The sequence below is a fragment of the Sarcophilus harrisii genome, chromosome 5 (genome assembly GCF_902635505.1).
Source record: "Sarcophilus harrisii chromosome 5, mSarHar1.11, whole genome shotgun sequence".
NCBI lineage: Eukaryota > Metazoa > Chordata > Mammalia > Dasyuromorphia > Dasyuridae > Sarcophilus > Sarcophilus harrisii.
The window spans coordinates 88,331,930-88,349,755 of record NC_045430.1 but is presented as its reverse complement, the minus strand read 5'-3'; the positions used below and the strand labels follow the sequence as shown (position 1 = coordinate 88,349,755).

The 17,826-nt window shown below is 39.4% G+C and overlaps 1 long non-coding RNA gene across 1 annotated transcript in view; it reads right to left on the bottom strand.

The window, feature by feature from the left end:
• LOC116419194 overlaps nucleotides 1-2,927 on the bottom strand; it is a 57,526-nt gene extending 54,599 nt beyond the window's left edge. Inside the window, exon 1 of the long non-coding RNA XR_004229440.1 lies at nucleotides 2,765-2,927. This is a non-coding gene — a long non-coding RNA (uncharacterized LOC116419194). The remainder of the gene's footprint in view (nucleotides 1-2,764) is intronic.
• Nucleotides 2,928-17,826: the final 14,899 nt, after the last annotated feature.

Below are 17,826 nucleotides of genomic sequence, written 5' to 3'. Positions count from 1 at the left end.
GGTTGGATCTCCCATATTCTACCCAATATCTTTTCTCTCCTCTATTTGCTTTGCAGAACTGCAGAAATTCCTTATTTCCTCTAGGATCCTGTTGGATCTCCCTTTTTGGACTCTCTTGATCTCAGTCGTCTGCATCTCTACAACTATTGTCTCGAGTCCTTCATGCTTCCCTCTTTTATCTTTACAGTGCAGTGGGTAGAGTAGGGGACCTCAAGTTAGGCAGACTTGAGTTCAATTCCAACCTCAGTACTTACTAGCTATATAACCCTGGGCAAGTTACTTTAGTCTGCCTCAGTTTCCTCATCTGTAAAATAAGGATCATAATAACACCTACTTTACAGAGTTATTGTAAGGACAAAATGAGGTAATATTTGTAAACTTCTTTGAAAAACTTAATGTGCTATAAAAGTGTTAGCTGTTATCATTATACTTACTAGTACTTTGATCCCTACCTTGAGGAGACTGAGAGGGTAAGATACGGGCACATCAGGAGAGAAGCAAGGTTTTAGCTCGTGCCAAGAGAAATCTAGGTTAAACTTCACCAATGACTTTCTGAAAGATTCTGAAATAGGATGACCAAGGAGATTTACTCAATGGGCCATCTTGAAGTGGGGCAGAACTCCCTTGTTTGAGTTTGGGGGAGAGAGTTTTTGGCTTTGAAACTGGAAAGATTAGCAAAAGGAATATGGTTAGAGCAAAGGGTTTGTGTATTGGGTAATTGGGGATATTGAGGACTATTTCTTTATCTCAGTCTCTTATTTAGGTTTTTATCGAAGTGAATTGGTCAGAAGGTGGTTGGACTGTGCTTGGGTTTTTGTGTTTGAATTCCAGTTCTGATCAGTATTATGGAGAGGGTGATTGGGATGGGGCATCTTCTCCCTGGCCCTCACTTCTCTCTAGACAGACATCACCTCTCAGCTCTAGTCAGGTGAGACCTACTCCAACTTGGAGGGATTATGAGCATGGGCTTTTTCAGTTTTGGAACAGCTTAAGATTAGATGGAAGGAAGGATCTCTTGTTTTTTACCATTAGGGTTTACCAAAGTTGGTGGCTAAAGATACAGATTAAACATTCCTGTTAAATGTAGGCCTAAGAACAACTTAAAGCCAGGGGTGTACTGGTAAATGTTTAACAATAAGCTTTCTAGAAAAAAAGTACTTTTAAGTTTAATTTGCATATTAACATTTTCTTTATCACTTTCTTACAGTCTAGAAATCAACAAAACAATAAATCAAGCCCTGATTAATAGTTTGATGATTTCTGAAATATAAATGCTCTCATTGAAAATTTAACAATCAGCTTGGGGCTAGTATGAATTGGCTCCTGCATGCACATCTCTTGCTTTGAGTTACCATTGCCCAGAGCTAAGGAGTTTGGATGCAGCACAGAATTATTCTCACTCCATGATGTATAGAATGTAGGAATGATAGACTGTGTGTGATGGTTTCGCCAGGGGCTTCTGGTTGATCCTCAGCCTGTCTTCTCTTTTTTCCACTTCTCAGACCTCTAGTAGCTACGTCTCTCTGTCACACTGGGACAATTAAAATTATAGCTAGAATTTATGTAGTGCTTTACAAATATTATCTAATTTTATTCTCTTGCACATGTTTAACATATATTGAATTGGTGGCTGTCTAAGAGAGGGGGGTATAGGGAAGGGAAGAGGGAAACATTTGGAACATAAGGTTTTGCAAGGGTTTGCATGTTGAAAGTTACCTTTGCATGTATTTTGAAAATAAAAAGCTATTGTTAAAAAATTTTTATTCTCATAACAACCTTGGGAGGTAGGTTCTATTATTAACCCCATTTTTAAAAAAAATAAATGAGGAAACAAAGGCTAAAGACTTGCTTAGAATCACGTAATAAGGATTACAGATTTGAATTCAGCTTTCTGACTCTAGTTTCAGTGTGCTACACACTGTGCCACCTGTCATTTTAATTTAATGTAAATTTATTTTAATATTTATCTGTGTCTGACAGAAGTAAAAAGGCACATTTATTGGAAAATTTCTTAAAATTCACTCTTGTTTCTTTGTAGTAATGGGATAGGCATGGAGAACCCAAAATTATAGCCAGAATGCAAAGGAAGGCTCCCAGCATTTTGGGTGCCCTCCTTCTGATGTTTTTGTGGAAGGACAGAGATGAGAATCCCTTGGAACAGACAAGCCTGAATGCATTTTGCACTCTAGAGAGAGTACTCACAATATGCTAATTGATTTGTTGAGGCTATTGGAGGTAATAAAAACATAATTCTGTAAGATCATAGACCAAGAGCTAGAAGAGTGATTTAGTTAAACCCCTCATTTTTATGCAGAAAGGTGGACAATCTGCTCAGGGTCTCATGGGTAAAACAAAGACTTCAAACCTAAATCCTCTTACTTCAAAACCAGCCCTCACTCCATTGCATTGAGCCACTTCCCATTTGAAGATAGTTGGGGTTGGGTGGTGGTAGTGTGTATGTAGGGGGAGGTATTTTCTTGTATGCTTCAAATTCTGGGAATTCTAATATTACAGATTAAATATTAAAACTGTACTGTGAATATATGACTTCTCCAAGGTAAATGGGAAGCTATTTATTTTCCTATTCTAACAGCCTCCATTTTCCCCTGCATCTCCCTCTGTTTTAGGGGTAGACAATATACCTTTCAGAGATATCTTGCTGTCTAAATATCTCAGACCAGAAAAGATAGAGAAAAAGCCATGAAGAGGTGGTCATATCTTCTGACCCAAGCATGAAAGTTTTGTGGGCACTGAAATCACTGACCTTCCACCTGAGGAGCTGAGGAAAGAGGAGTGCAGCTGGTGAAGGTGACAGCATCAAGGTGCTTTATAGACCTGAGAGGACTTATTGAGAGGAGGATGGGGAAGAGCGATAGGACAGAATGAGGAGGCAGCTAGGGATGTTCCTTGGCACCGGCTGCTTGGCAACGGTTACCTAGCAACCCTCCCCCCCCCCACCTTCCTCTCTGGTCTCCTGCAAGGAGCTAGAGAGCTTGGAGTGAATGACAATTTGGAGAAACAGCCACAGTCAGAAGATCTAAGAGGCTCTAAAGAAGATGGATAAGAAAATCGATGCATAATAAAAACCACAGGCAAAGCCACCTTGACGGAGGGCGGGTGGCTTTCTTCTCCCACCCTTTTCAGTCTTCTGAACTGAAGAGCTCCATTCCCAGCCCAGCATTCCTTCCGATCCCCCATTTTACCCCTTAGAAATTCAGAGAGGCATTTGCAGAGATTTCAAGGGGAGAGGAGGAGGATGGGGACCTGGGGGATAACAAAACAAGGGCAAAGCAATAGGGGTAAAATAGAGAAGCCTGGGGAAGGGAATATATTTCAGCTGTACTGTGCATAAGGGAATGAGGTTAGACAGGAAGAACTTTGAAACAATGGAGAATGGCAAGATATTGAAACCAGTTTCAAATTCTATCCGGGAGGGATTTAAAATAGACAAATTGAGGGAGTTTTTTGAAGATAACCAATTGAGATAAAGTATTGCTTGCAAGGAGGGTGCATTGGATGATCTTTTTCCTTTTTTTTTTTTTTTTTGAATGAATTTTTCGTTTGTGGGATGAACCAAGCATTTCTATAACATAGTATAATAAAAATATAAAACTGCAAAATCTTACAACTTTCTATTCCTTTCAAATATATAATGAAATTATCATGAAAATTTCTCTCTTTTTTCTTTTTTTCCCCTTTTAAAAATTATTTTTGAGTCCCCCTTTATGATTTAATGATTAGTACTCCCTTCTAAAACCTTATCCTGATAGGAAAGATGGTCTTGCTAGCTTCTCATTCTATTTTGTTGTATTTCTGGCTGCTTCCATGATAAAACCCAGCTCATAGAGGCTACCTCACAGGGCCAGGTAATGGGCCTGAATTGATGTTTGATTTTTTAGCAGGAGGGGTGCAGGTGACTGACCTACCTATACTAGTTCAGTTCAATCAGACAGACAGATCTCTGTGCCTATGGAATCATGAGGCTAAATTATGGATCATAGGATCCTAGACCCTGAGTTGGGCAGGGCCCTAGGAAGCTTTGGGAGCCCAGGAGTTTTGGTTTTGGTGTAAACTTGGGGAGACAATGTGTACTTTGTCTCCTCACCCCCATTCCCTCCAGCCCAGCCAGGCTGGGCACGTCACAGACCCTTTTGGCAGTCAGAAGAAAATGAAAAAGCCCTAAGAACAGAATCATGTTTTTAAATGCATAAATTAAAATTCACAAGATTACAAAGAAAACTAATTACATTGAAATATAATTATCAAAATATTTAAAAAGGAACTCACAGACCTCAGACCATCTTGTGGGGGAGAAGAGGTGGTTGGTGGATTCAGATTAAGACCCCCTGATCTTCAGACTTGCAAATCATCTCATTTTCTGGGTATAGTTAATTAGCAAAGATTTAGGGATTCTGAGCTTGTCTCCCTGTTGCTTCTTGTAATTAAATCTAAATTCTAGCTTCAAGGTTTTTGACCTATCACTACTATATATTTCCCAATGTTTTAGTTTAATCACTTGATTGTTTGCTTCTCAACACCTTAAATTTTGTCCATTTTTAACCCAGAGCATGCAAAGAAAAGAGGAAATGCTTTCTGTCTAATAGGGAACAAAGGAGCAACAAGTTGGAAGGATGAGGGAAAAGTAGTATGTCGTCCCTGGGGGTGAGGCTACTCTGTATAATCAAGGATGATTTCTAGGAGAAAGAGGGCTCAGGAAGGGGATGGGAAGGGTTTCTCAGGCAGTAGAAATGGCCTATGTGAAAGCTTGGAGGGTAGGAGATGGGGAGCTAATTTGTTTAACCTGAGAGCTTGTGTTGAAGATTTACTACAGTATGAAGATAGTTAGGTCTGGAGGGAAGCAGGGTTAGTGATGATAAAAATAGCTTATGTTTCTATAGCACCTTACTATTTACCAAGCACTTTACATAAATTATCTCATCTGATCCACTGTGTGAGGGAAGAATTCCTATTGTACCGATAAAGAAATGAAATGCTTGGGGAGGTTCTTGCTTTCCCAGGTCACATAACCTGGGAAAAATCGACAAATTGCTGGGAGAGAACTAGTGTGTGTCATTAGTACTGGAAATCCTGTAGGGAAGTTATATGATTTTGCTTCTGTTCTACCAATTTTAATGCCTAGAGAAACCTTAAACCCGAGCATGGAAGAATTCGGATGAGATAGACAATTGGGAGCTACTGAACTTTCTAAGCAAGAACAAGATCAGGGTCGTTAGTGGTTCAGGAAGCTACATAAGTGCTGCTGTGTAAAGAATAATTGGGAGTGGGAGGCCTTAAGAAGGCTGATGCTATAGTCCTGATCCAGCCCAGGGAAGGATTAGATTTGGGGCAAGAGCTGGTTGCTCAATGTCCTGGCTGGGCTGGAGGGGGAGGGGGTGAAGATACAGGGAGCACATTGTTTCCCCAAGCTTGCATCACAGACTTCTCCTGAACAAAACACTCTGTTTCCAGGTCCAGCTGACTCATTCCTCCTATTCCCCCGCTTTTCCCCCTGCTAGAGGAGGTATGTGGCTTCTGAAAAGAGCTGGTGGGGATGGGAGCCAAGGAACGATGGGGCCAGGATGCTTAGATTTTTCTTATGTATTTCTCTCTCTCTGGGGGCTTTTCTTCCCACCCTTATCTCCTCATCTTGGGGAAGAGAACGTGGAAAGTCAGTTAGTCATCCTTGTCTCTGGATTAGAGGGCTCAGTAGTTCAGTAATCTCCAAAGGAGAGGAATGTGTAAGGTGATCGATTAGTGAAGTGGCAAAAAAGAAAATATGGGCTGGGGGCTTTCCTACTTGTATTGGTGGTTTCTGACAGAGCGGCTCTAATTGGGTGGGTAGCTCCTGGTTTTTCTCTCTGTCTCTTTTTGTGTTTCTATTTCCATCTTTCTCAAAGAATTGAAACATGCAGACTGGGTAAGAGGCACAGGGTAGCTGGGACTACAGCAGTCCAGTCAGTCCCAGCCCCAGTCCCAGTCCCAGTCCCAGCTGGATACAGTAGTGGCCCTGATTGTGGCAGAGGGGAAGGTAGCAGCAGGGGCCTAGGAGGCAATGGATTGTACATTGGACTCAACCCAGAACTTTTTGGCCCAGCTGGCTGGTAGAAGGGAGTAATAAATCAATCATTCAGCCAGCACCTAATAATTAGCTTCTATGTACAAGGCACTGGGGTTACAGAGACAAAATCGAAACAGGCTCTGACTTCAAGTAGCTTATAGTCTATCTGAGAAGACATATTCATAGAAAGGGTATCCCCCCAGTCTTGCTGTAGTTTTAAGCTCAATAAATTCATTAAGATTTAAAAAGCTTAATAAATTCATTAAGCTTAAAAAAGCTTAATAATGAAATTATATGCTTAATAAGCTTAAGCCTCATTAAGACTTTAGCTATTATTATTAGGCAATTAAAAACAATCTTCCTTTTGAAATAATTTCTCCATTTCATTTTTTTGTAGGTTTTGTGTCTCATTCATATATATATAATATGTGTATGTATGTATATATATATATATATATATATATATATATGTGACTTTTCAGTACCTTCTGGCAATTAGAGAGATCAGGAAAGGCTTCATATAGAAACCTTTTGAAGGAGACTAGCAATTCTTAGAGAGGAGGAAGGAATATGTTTTAGGTAGAGGGAACAGTCAGTGAAAAGAAGAAGTATCCAAAATGTCATTTGGATTGTAGTCAAATATGCATGAAAGGAAATAATGTTCCTAATTAATCTGGGAAAAGTCAACGACCAAAGGAGGGCAATGATGCAGAAACTTACGAAGAAGTGAACAATAAAGGAAGAAATTATTTCAAAAGGAAGATTGTCTTTAATTGGCTAATAATAATAGCTAACATTTATGGAGCGCTTCCTATGTTCCAGGTACTAGGCACTTTACAATTATTACCTCATTTGATTTTCATAACAACCCTGAAAGGTAGGTGGTATTATTATCCTTATTTACAGATGAGGAAACTGAGGCAAATAAAGGTTAAGTTACAGCTGGTATCTGAGGCTGGACTTGAATGAATTTAGGTCTTTCACACTTTCACACTTTATGCATTGTGCCAACTAGCTGTACTACCTTGTAAGTCTCACTTAAAATCCTATCTTCTCAAGTATGCTTTTCTCAACCTCTCTTAATTCTTACGTTCTTCCCAGAGCAGCTAAATGGTAAAGTGGATAGAACACTAGCCCTGGAGTCAGAAGGACCTGAATTAAAATCTGATCTTAGGCATTTATTAGCTGCGTGATTCTGAACAAGTTACTTATCTATCAAAATAAATTTACTTCAAAAAAAATTTCTAATGCTTTTCCTCTGTTGATTATCCTCCAATTTATCTTGTATTTAGCTTTTTTGCATATAGTTCTTTGCATGATATCTCCCCTTCCATTAGCCTGAAGGCAGATACTGCCTTTTGCTTCTCTTTGTATCCCTAGCACAGTTCCTGGAACATAGTAGGCACTTATCAAGTGTTTATGGACTGATAAATCAGTGTCATGGTTATGATAGTAAGTCTACATGTGGATTTTAGGCAACAGTTGACAAAATAATCAATTCCAATAAATCATTCTAAATAATTAATATTTTCTTTAACTGATTCTCCATGTGGTACCTAGAACTGAAAACTATTCCAGAGGGGGCTGAGCAGGGCAGCCTATAGCAGGACTATCATCTTCCTGATCCCAGATGCTCGATCTGTTTCAGTGAAGCTTAGGATCATGTAAGTATTTCTGGCTGTCATGTCATTATGAGACTTCTTAGAGAATTTGCCCAAACCCCCACATCATCTTTAGATAAACTACTGTCTAGCCACCTCTTTTCCATCTTGTACTTGGAGATTTTTTTAAAAATTCAAGCATAAGACTTGATCTTTATCCCTGTTGAATTTCATTTTATTAGATGTGGATCAAATTCTAGTCTGCCAAGGTATTTATCTATCCTGCCATCCACTGCATTAACTTATTTCTCCAAGCTCTGTGTCACTTGCCATTTGTACATTTCTTCAAGTTACAGATTTTTTTAAAGCATACATTAATTCCTGGAAGGCACTTCAATAGAGCACTCCTTCCTAATCAATACTGAGTGATTAGTGGCTATTCTTTGGATCTAGCCAGTCGACCAATTCCAAATCTATCTAACTGTAAGTTTGAAGGTGGCTCTCCATCTTTTACATAAGATTGCCCCCAAAGACTTTGCTAAAAGGTGGATAACCATCTCTTGATCTATGCTGTGGGCAAAGATGAGGTGAGTCTAGTATGCAGTCTGTGATGAAGCCATTCTATGGTTTGTGATCTTTCCTACATGGTTACCAATCACCTCTTTAATTATAACTTTTAAAATTATTACAGGAATCAAAGTAGGCATGCTGACAGGCCTATAGGGTAGAGTTCTCTTTCCTCCTTTTAAAAAATATATACTTTGAGCATTTGATACCCTCCTCTCCAGCTCTGTGGCATCTTTCCTATTTTCTAGTCTTCCAAAAGATAGTGGCTCAATGATCACAGCCACCAATTTTTTCAGTATAATGAGAAGTCATTTTGCTGGGCTTGACTTGGACTTATCTAGGGAAGCTCAACTTACTATTTTACTATTTTCTTACAGATACTAAATTTCAATTCCGTGGTAGTTATTTTTATTCTGTCCTTTCTATGCTAGAGATGTTTTTCCTCATCAGAGAAAGCAGAAATAAAGGAGGGAAATGCTACCTATTCTGAGTTCAGAATGGAAGGGGAGATATCATGCAAAGAACTATATGCAAAAAAGCTAAATACAAGATAAATTGGAGGATAATCAACAGAGGAAAAGCATTAGAAATTTTTTTTGAAGTAAATTTATTTTGATAGATAAGTAACTTGTTCAGAATCACGCAGCTAATAAATGCCTAAGATCAGATTTTAATTCAGGTCCTTCTGACTCCAGGGCTAGTGTTCTATCCACTTTACCATTTAGCTGCTCTGGGAAGAACGTAAGAATTAAGAGAGGTTGAGAAAAGCATACTTGAGAAGATAGGATTTTAAGTGAGACTTACAAGGTAGTACAGCTAGTTGGCACAATGCATAAAGTGTGAAAGTGTGAAAGACCTAAATTCATTCAAGTCCAGCCTCAGATACCAGCTGTAACTTAACCTTTATTTGCCTCAGTTTCCTCATCTGTAAATAAGGATAATAATACCACCTACCTTTCAGGGTTGTTATGAAAATCAAATGAGGTAATAATTGTAAAGTGCCTAGTACCTGGAACATAGGAAGCGCTCCATAAATGTTAGCTATTATTATTAGCCAATTAAAGACAATCTTCCTTTTGAAATAATTTCTTCCTTTATTGTCATTACCCCTTCCACCTCATCCACTATTCCTATCCTTTCTTTGAATCTTTTGTTTTCCAATTTAGCTCAGAAATGAACAAACCATATTGAAATATGTTTTGCACAATTCCACATGTATAACCTATATCAAGTTGCTTATTCTCTCATTGAGGGGGCAGGGTGGGAGAGAAGGAAGGAGAGACCTTGGAACTCAACATTTTAAAAAAAAAGAATATTGTAAATTTTTACACATAATTTAAAAGTAGAATTTTTAAAATTAAAAAAGAATCTAATTTTAAAAAGAAATAAATTTGTTTTTTATGTCAACTTTCCTCAACAGTTTCATCTCATTCTGCAGTTTAGTGCTCCTGACACTTCTTTGTACTACCTTTTGTATTTGACTTCTTAGCTATCCTTCTTCTCTTTTTGGTTATGCCTTTAAAAAAATCTGTTTATCATTGAATTCTATTGTACATTGCTTTAGGCGAGGGCTTCTTAATGTTTTTCCATTTGAGATCTCTTTTTGCTTGAATAAAGTGGGAAAAATTTTACTTCTGAGATTTCTGATAAAGACCTCATTTCTAAAATACACAGAGAATTGACTCAAATTTATAAAAATATAAGCCATTCTCCAATTGATAAAATGGTCAAATGATAAGAACAGACAATGTTCAGATGAAAAAATTAAAATTATTTCTAGTCATATGAATAAATTCTCTAAATTGATCAGAGAAATGCAAATTAAGACAATTCTGAGGTACCACTACACACCTCTCAGATTGGCTGAGATGACTGGTAATGATGAATGTTGGAGGGGATATGGAAAAACTGAGACACTAATACATTGTTGGTGGAGTTGTGAATGTGTAACATTCTGAAGAGCAGTTTGGAACTATGCCCAAGGGGCTATCATACTGTGCATACCCTTTGATCCATCAGTGTCTCTATTTGGCCTGCATCCTAAAGAGATCATACAAGAGGGAAAAGGACCCACGTGTGCAAAAATGTTTGTAGCAGCCCTTTTTGTAGTGGCAAGGAATGTAATTGAGTGGATGCCCATTAGTTAGAGAATGACTGAATAAGTTATGGTATATGAATGTTATGGAACATTATTGTTCTATAAGAAACGATCGGCAGGATGATTTCGGAGAGTCCTGGAGAGACTTACATGAACTGATGCTAAGTAAAGTGAGTAGAATCAGGAGAACATTATATACAGCAACAACAAGATTATGCAATGATCAATTCTGTTTGATGTGGTTCTTTTCCAACAGCAAGGTGATTGAAGCCATTTGTGAGGAAGAAAGCCATCTGCACCCAGAGAGAGGACTGTCTAAACTGAGTGTGGATCACAACACAGTATTTTCACTTTTTTGTTGTTGTTTGCTTACATTTTGTTTTCTTTTTCAATTTTTCCCTTTTTGATCTGATTTTTCTTGTGCAGCATGATAAATGTGGAAATATGTATAGAAGAATCGCACAAGTTTAATACATATTGAATTACTTGCCAACTAGGGGTGGGGTTTGGGAGAAGGGAGAAAAAAAACATTTGGAATACAAGGTTTTTCAAAGGTGAATGTTGAAAATTATTTATGTATATGTTTTGAAAATAAAAAGCTTTAAAAATAAAAAAAATTTAAAAAGAGAGAAATTTTTGCTTGAATCCTGGTATGTAGGTATATAAAAACAGGGATACAAATCAATTTACTGATAATAAATCATAATGAAACTTCTTACAAACAATTCTGTAGTGTATATATATATATATATATATGTAATTTTACCATTTATTAAAGATGAAAGCAAATTTGCATACTAATGGGATGGACATGCTTTCTAATTTTTACATAAAGAGTTAAATCTTGGTGGAATATTTGATACATTTTACTGTTGCCAAATTTTTCAAGAGCTTTGCATTCAGTTATGTGACCCCATATGGGGTTTTGACCCAAAGTTTAAGCAGCTTGCTTTAGACAAGTCCCCTTTTCTTCTTCAGAATTTTTTTGTTTGTAGCTATGAATGAAGTCTTACCTATATTTTTTCTGAAGCCTTTGGAATCTTCTTTCTCCAAACCTAGAGTGTATGTTAGATTATATCAGGCATTTTTCTATTTCTCTATCATAAATTTCAAGATTGATTAATCTTTTCTCCCCAAGATTCCCATTATTTTTGCTTTAACAATTGGTTCTATCCTGGACTCCTTGATATATGGATGTATTTCATGTAAAGATATTATAAACTTGTAATCATAGTCATTGGGGAAAACTAACCAAATTTTTTAAAAAGGAAAAAAAACCTGCCATTTAATCAGGTTGATGTTGGAAGTACCTCTGAGATGCTTTTCCACTTTGGGGAGTAATTTTCTTTTTTTTAGGAGGGGAAGAGAACCAGAAGAAAGCATGACTTTTGGAGTTAGAGGACCTGGGTTCAAATTCCAATTCTTTACAATCTTTTAAATTGTTGTTCAGTCATGTCTGACCCTTTATGATGCCATTTGGGGTTTTCTTGACAAAGATACTGGAGGACAAAGATACTTGCCATTTCTGTTTAAATGACTTACCTAAAGCAAGCTAGTAAGCTAGTAAATGTCTGAAACTGTTTTGAATTCAGAAGATAAATCTTTCTGACTTCAGGGCCAACCTAGGTGCCCCGACTTACAATCTAGTTGACCTTAATCACTTAATTTCCCAGGACTAAATTTCCTTATCCACGAAATAAAAAGATTGGACCAGATTATCTTTGAAGTCCCTTCCAGTCATATATCTTTGATCCTTTGATGCATAGGAGGCTTCTTGGAAACCAGAGAGGTAGGGGAATAGTATTTCAACTGCAGGAATAAGAAAGTGGCTGATACAAAAAAGTATGAGATTTTGTTTCCAACGACTGTCAGTTTCGCCTTTGCAAAGCATCTTTCGCTCTTTTCTTTCCTCTGACACTGTCACCATTTTGGTGCAAGCCCTCATCACCTCATCTCTGGATTATTGCAATAGCCTGCTAGTCTGTCTACTTGCCCCAAGTCTCTCCCCACTCCAAATTGATTCTCTATTCAGACATTAAAGTGATTTTCCTGAATTGTAGGTCTGATCATTCATCCCCTCTTTTCCCCACCTTCATAAACTCCAGTTGTTTCCTGTTGCCTCCAGGAGCAAATACAAAATTCTGTTTGATTTCAAAGCCCTTTATACCCTAGTCTGCTCCTATCTTTCCAGTCCACCTTATTTGCCTACACATACTCTTTAGTGAAGTGCCACTGGCCTCCTGTCTGTTCCATGAACAAGATACTCCATCTCTTGGCTGTGGACATTTTCTTTGACTATTCCCCACATTTTCCCTCCTCATCTCCATCTGTTGCCTTCTGAAGCTTCCTTTAAGTCCCACTTAAAATACCACTTTCTATTGAAAGCCTTAATTCCCTTTATTATAGTTTCTTCTCTTTCTTAATCATCATCTCATGTGATCTTCACAATAACCATTATTATCCTGATTTTACAAACAAGGAAAATGAGGCAAACAGGTTAAGTGACTTGCCCAGGGTCACATTGCCATTAAGTGTCTGAGCATTATTCTGTACATAGCTTATTTGTTTGATGGTTCCCTCATCAGATTGTGAGTTTCCTGAGGGTAGGGACATTTTTTGCCTCTTTTTGTATCTCTAGTGCATTGCACAGTGCCTGGTACATAGTAGGTGCTTAATAAATGTTTATTGACTAATTGCCTTCAAATTGGGTCTATTTTTGACTTTCTATATCTCAGAAGCCTTGTCATTCTGGGACATCCTTCTACTTTTCTGGCTCCCTTTTCCCATCCTCTTGGAACCATCTTTTTTCCCCCCCTGAGGCAATTGGGGTTAAGTGACTTGCCCAGGGTCACACAGCTGGGAAGTATTACATGTCTGAGGTAAAATTTGAACTCATGTCCTTGGAACCATCATTTTGAAAAAGAGCCCCAGGCCTTTCATTTTTCATTCCTCTTCCAACTCTGTCTGTTTCTCTGGATTCCACCAGCATACCACCAAACAGGTACTTTCCCCTTCCCCCATTTTCAGCTCCCTTTTAAGTGTTTTCTTCTTAGGGGTAGGAGGTAGATAAAGTTAAATCTGAAGTGGGTAGAGTTGCTCAGTTTTCTCACAGCCATCTCTTCTGCTGCTGCTAATACAGAATGTGGGGCTGAGTTTTCACTGTACTGTGGGCTCATCAAAGCTGAAAAAGACTGTTCTAAGTCATCTTAATCATTCCCCTGCCTTCAAGCAGGTTCTCATCTGAAATCCTTCTCAGCCAAACCAGAATTTCCTCTGAATATAAAGCAATACCTTGTTGGCCGAAGTTATTTAATTTCATTAAGTTCATTAATTTCATAACTATTCCTTTCCTCTCCCCTCATACTCTTCACAGGCTGACTCTCTATTTAGAGGGTCAATAGAGCAGCCAATAGAGGAGAAGAAAGATTTGGGGGCAGAGAGGTTAGAAAAGAGAGATTTGTAATAATCTGTGCCCCTCTAGTAGTATCAGAGCAGAGTGTAAGAATGGTGGGATGCAGTTTCATTTTAGAATTATCTTTTTTTTTTTGGCTGAGGCAATTGGGGTTATGTGACTTGCCCAGGGTCACACAGCTAGGAAGTGTTAAGTGTCTGAGACAAGATTTGAACTCAAGTCCTCCTGACTTCAGAGCTAATGCTCTATTCACTGTATCACCTAACCGCCCCTAGAATTATCTTTGAAAGAGGAGGGAACTGAGTCATGAAAACTGATTGATTGGATGGACAATAATTGGTTTACTTTCGGATCCCATTTTTATCTAATTTTTGGACAACTTTCTCCATCCTTTTTTTTCTCTATACATCTCAAAGCACATACTTTTTTTTTCATCCCTCTAATATCCCCCAGTCATATTCTGCTCCCATTTTCCCAGGTATTACAGCATAGAATGTCAATGCCATGTCCCTGAGCTTTGTGTCTGGTTGTGTCTGGCTCTGGGCTGTGTCTGAGGGGTCACCGAGGGGGAAATAAGAAATCTGCCTCATGTCCCCAGTTTGGGAGGACCGGAGGGGTTGGTGTGGAGATGGCTCTAGATGGTTCCATCTCTATTTGTCTTTTCTGAAATTGTTTTATAACTAGCGACTAGAATAAAGAGCCCAGGCTGGAGAAAGTGAAGAACAAATAGAGCTATAAAAGACCCTGGTAAATTTCTTCTCGGCCCAGAATGGTCTTTGGTGCCTTTCTTGAGGATCTCAGAGTAATCTGGAAACACTAATTAAGTCTCACAGCCCCCTGTGGGGCTAGAGCACTGGCAGGATTGGGGAAGGAAGGATGGAGAGAAATTCCTCACTTCTCCCTGTTTTCTCCTGAGACCCTCATTCTCCAGCTCCCAGGCTGTAGATTGGAAGTAGGGCTGTGAGCTTTACTTGGATGTCTCCCTCGTGCCTAATAGAGAGGAAAAAAGATGGGAGGGGAGAAGACTGATGGTTTAGAACAACCCCCCCTCCCAGTCCAGGAAGGAGTGATATGGATAGAAGGCATAAAGAAGGGATGTCGATAGGAGTTATTGAGAAAAGAGGGGTCGGTAGAGCAATCAGGGGTACTAGATTGAAAAGCTATGAGGAGAGGGAGGGTAAGGGGGCTCACCTGGGGAAGAGGCAGAATGAAGATCCATTAAAATAAAGAGCCAGAGCACCAGTGAGGTGAACCCAAATTAGGGGGCTTTAAGAGCAGATAGGTCTGGACTGGGAAGCTATAAAAATGTCTGATCTGCATAAGGGGTATTGTTGGGATTGAAGAAACTCTGAAAATAGCAAGATTGTATTAAAGGAACTGGAGAGGACAGAAATCTGCTTTGAATAGAGAGAGGTTTAAGGCTCTTGTGCTAAATTCAGTAAAAAGGGGGATTTTCTTCCCTTTCCTATGAAGGTATTAATGGTTTGGAGTTTCACCTGAGCAGAATGCTTGAAGAGACAGTAAGCTTTCTCCCTGATCTTTTCTTCTCCCCCTTCTTTTCCTTCCCCATCCTTTACCCCTTCTCCTTTTCCATTTCCCTTTCTCCCTTTTCTGTTCCCTCCTTCTTTCTACCTTTTCATATTCTTTCCTTCCTTCCCCCTTTCCGTCTCCCCTTTCTTCTTCCCCTCTCCCTTCCTTCCCTCCATTCTTTCCTCCTTTCTTCCTTCTCTCTTCCTCTTCTTTCTTCTTTTTCTTCTCTCTCTCTCTCTCTCTCTCTCTCTCTCTCTCTCTCTCTCTCTCTCTTCCCTCTCTCTCTCTCCCTTCCCCTTCTCTCTGCTTCCCCTTCCTCTCCCCTCCCTTTCTCTCTCTTGCTACTTATTACACAGATTTTCACAAATTGGACACAAGGAGAAATCCTGTGACCCAAAGATACGTTAAAAGGGAGTTGTTGCTTTTTGGAGGGGCACGGAGGGTAATGATTGGAGAGCAAGAGGGATTACTACCAGTTGTCATGGTGATGGTCAAATTCTGTATCTCTTGATTATCAACAGGGCAGGCAAACCGGCTTAGCTGAATCTGCAAGGCATCTTGAAGGAGAGACAGGAGATGACCAGACAAGTCAAAACATCACCATTCCCATTACCTTGACTACCACCACCCCCTTAAACCCTAGAGAAAATCTAGAACCCTGAACCTTGAGAAAACTACTCATTTTTTTCCTAGCCCAGGCCCAGGCCCTTCAGCTTGTTAAAGGAAACAAAACACTGGGAAAGAGGGATTCACCTCATCAGAAGGAATTCATTACTCATCCCCACCACCAATTGCTGACCAATTGCCTGCAATGGGCAAGTAAGCTCAAGATCCCTGGAAGTGGCAACATCCGCCAGATTACTGGTCCTGCTTCCAAGCCTAACCCTCAAAGCCATCTCGTCCTGGGAAACAGCTCCCACAGAAATGTGGTTTAGCAGCTGCTTTTGTTCACAGCCGCAGCCACAGCTTCTGACCCCGAAAAGAAAGCTCTTGCCACCAAAGCACTGTCAAATGCTGATGTGACTATCAGTGAAAATTATATTAAAGATAATACTTTAGCACCAGCTTTTCCCCTGTACCTTGCTGTTGTTTGTCCTCTGTTCTTGAAAAGGACCATGACATGAGAAAGGAGGTGTCACAGCTTGCAAATGAATTGAATTTAAGTGAGGGAGGGCTGTGGAAAGTCACCGGCCTCACTCTCTCCTCCACAGGTCCAGTGTCGATATATAGATCAGGAGATGATGCACTAAGAGAGTTTAGCTGAAGGTCTTTGCCAGGTCTGTTTTTCTGAGGCAATGTCCATTCAGTGATTAAGGCAAGATAAGAAAGGAGGCAAAGAATGACCTTTTTTATTTAATTAAAAAAATCAGTCTGCGAGGTTTCTGGCCAAAACAGAACAATTGCTATTTGTACTTAGTCTCAGCCACCAGAATCCAAACAATGACCCAGGGAGGCTTGGACCTATTGTCGGCCAAGCAATGAGAACCAGAGTGATTTGAGCTTAAAGTGATGGATCTTTAAAAAGAAATCTAGTCCACAAACCCTGAGATCTCTTGCAGCGATCAAAATTTATATTCCTTTGGGTAGAGAAAGGATATGATTCTCTATGTGGACAGAGGGAGAGGGGGAAGGAGGGAAGGAAGGAAGAAACAGGGAGTCTGCCCCTTAAGGACCATGGGACCTTCCTATCTGATTTAAGACTGAAGTTTTCTCCAGGTATGTATGTATGCAGCCAGATGGCACAGTGGATGGAGCAATGGGCTTATGACCAGGAAGACTCATCTTCCTGAGTTCAAATCCACCTTTAGACACTCACTATCTGTGGGACCCTAGGCAAGTCACTTAACCCTATTTGCCTCCATTATCATAACTGTAAAATGAGCCGGAGAAGGAAATGGCAAAGAAAACCTTCATGAAGAGTTGGAAACGCCTGAATAACCACAAATGCATGGGTGTGTGGTATTTCCTCATTATAGCCACTAGGTGGCACAGTGGGTAGAGTACCGGAGCTGGAATCGGGAAGATGAGTTCAAATTTGACATTAGACATTAGGTGTGTGATTTTCTGGTCCAGTTTTCTGCCTCAGTTTTCTGAACTGTAAAATGGGCATAATAATAGCACCTTTCTCACAGGATTGTCTTGAGAATCAGTGGAGATCAAATGAGATAGCTTGGTGTATAATAGGCATTTAATAAATATTTATTCCTTTCTTTTCCTCCTTCCACATTAAAAGGCGAACTTCTTGAGAACAGGCACTATCTTACTTTTTTGCTTGTAAACCCAGAGCCTAGCATAGTGCTTTGAATACAGTAGATACTTGATGAGGACATCTGGATGGCTCAGGATAGAGTGCTGATCCTGAAGCTGAGAAGAACTGAGTTCAAATTTAGTTTCAGACACTCTCCACTGGAGAATGAAATGGTAAAAGTTTGCTGACAAAATCCCACGGACAAGCATGTTCCATGGGATTACAGGGAATTGGACCGCACTGAATGACAACAATAAACAAACCAATGCTTTTTCATCCATTCATTCATCAAGAAGAATAAGAAGGGAACGT